The sequence below is a fragment of the Tenrec ecaudatus genome, chromosome 4 (genome assembly GCF_050624435.1).
Source record: "Tenrec ecaudatus isolate mTenEca1 chromosome 4, mTenEca1.hap1, whole genome shotgun sequence".
NCBI classification, from domain to species: Eukaryota; Metazoa; Chordata; class Mammalia; order Afrosoricida; family Tenrecidae; genus Tenrec; species Tenrec ecaudatus.
The window spans coordinates 9,580,749-9,582,698 of NC_134533.1; the positions used below are offsets into that span (position 1 = coordinate 9,580,749).

The 1,950-nt window shown below is 52.4% G+C and overlaps 1 pseudogene; it reads left to right on the forward strand.

Annotated features, from left to right (window-relative positions):
* Positions 1-753: 753 nt before the first annotated feature.
* Positions 754-1,667, forward strand: LOC142446251 (small ribosomal subunit protein uS5 pseudogene; annotated as a pseudogene).
* Positions 1,668-1,950: the final 283 nt, after the last annotated feature.

A 1,950-nucleotide genomic window follows, 5' to 3' on the forward strand; every position in this document is an offset into this window, starting at 1 on the left:
ATTTTAACATCCTCCAGGGCCTTGATAATTTTTGTCAACATAAAGGGAAATTCCTAGAAGTTTCTTATGTACCGGCCTTTTTCCATCTTCACTCTCACCCCCATCTGTGCCCAAACTGGCCCACTACCCAACTCCTGCTGGCTCAGGAAAAGCCCCCTCTCCCAGACAATGGATTTTCCTTCAATCCTTCCGGATCACGCCTCTCTACCCACAGCTGAATCTGCCGCCCCTCCTCCTCTTCCTCATAATCCTCCTCCCGCTTATCCTTAGTGTCTCACATTCTGCCCCCCAGCTCCTTCCTCCTTCTTCACCTGTCATTTTCTGATTCACCATCTTCTCCCCCATTGTCCCCTACCCTTTCCTCTATGTGACCATCTTTCCTCCTGCTGCCTCCAGCTTCTTCACTTATCTCGCCCCTCCCCTCTGCCACCATTGTTTCCACCCCACACCCATTCCTGCTCAGGCCTTCCTTGCTAAAAAGCCTCTTCTATATATCTGAAAATTTCACCTTCAGACCTCGCCCAGCCCCTCTTCTCCCTCTTTGTGAGGTGGCAGGAGTTGAGCGACTCATTAGAGTGCACGACCCTTTTTCTCTTTATGTCCTGTTGGTTCTTGGAATAACATGTGGAAAACTTTTCCTTTAACCCAGACACATATTAACGTGTTCAAATAGCTCAACCAGTCTTATGATCTTACATGGCATGATATTTATATTTTTCTTTTTAAAAATGAAAATAACTTCTCCGAGAAAACACCAAATGGCGGATGACGCCGGTGCAGCGGGAGGGCCTGGAGGCTCCGGGGGCCCGGGATCCGGAGCTCGCGGCGGCTTCCGCGGAGGCTTCGGCAGCGGCTTGCGAGGACGTGGTCGCGGCCGGGGTCGGGGCCGTGGACGAGGCCGCGGAGCTCGCGGGGGCAAAGCCGAAGACAAGGAGTGCCTCCCTGTCACCAAGCTGGGTCGTCTGGTCAAGGACATGAAGATCAAGTCCCTGGAGGAGATCTCTCTGTTCTCCCTGCTGCCCATCAAGGAGTCTGAGGTCATTGACTTCCCCCTGGGGATGGCTCTCAAGGACGAGGTCCTAAAGATCATGCCTGTGCAGAGCAGACCCGAGCCGGCCAGCGCACGAGGCTCAAGGCCTTCGTTGCCATCGGGGACTACAATGGGCACGTTGGCCTGGGTGTCAAGTGCTCCAAGGAAGTCGCCACCGCCATCCGAGGGGCCATCATCCTGGCCAAGCTGTCCATTGTGCGGCGAGACTACTGGGGCAACAAGATCGGCAAGCCCCACACGGTCCCCTGCAAGGTGACCGGCCGCTGTGGGTCTGTGCAGGTGCGACTCATCCCTGCCCCCAGGGGCACTGGCATCGTCTCAGCCCCTGTGCCCAAGAAACTGCTGATGATGGCAGGGATTGATGACTGCTACACGTCGGCTAGGGGCTGTACAGCCACCCTGGGCAACTTTGCCAAAGCCACCTTTGATGCCATCTCCAAGACGTACAGCTATCTGACCCCTGACCTCTGGAAAGAGACCGTGTTCACCAAGTCTCCCTATCAGGAATTCACTGACCATCTTGTGAAGACCCACACCAGAGTCTCCATGCAGAGGACCCAGGCTCCAGCTGTGGCTGCCACATAGTCAATTTTATACAAAATGTAATAAAGTGAATTGAGCCTGCCCCCCCCAAATTAAAATAAATTATTATTTTTAATTTATATTACTCTTAAATCTACTTTACCTCATGAAGACAGGGAGAGAGTCTGGGTATAGCAGTCCCACAGAGAGGCTATGAAATTCATGCTCAGGACCAGAATAAACCAGTGGGCTCTGATGAAGTTCCCTGACAAGATTTTAACTGGATTTATCAACTTGGTTATGGGGACTCCACTTTCCAAGACGACATGGTTATGCACCTCATTGAAGACTTACAAAAGGCAGTTATGTGTTAGTCC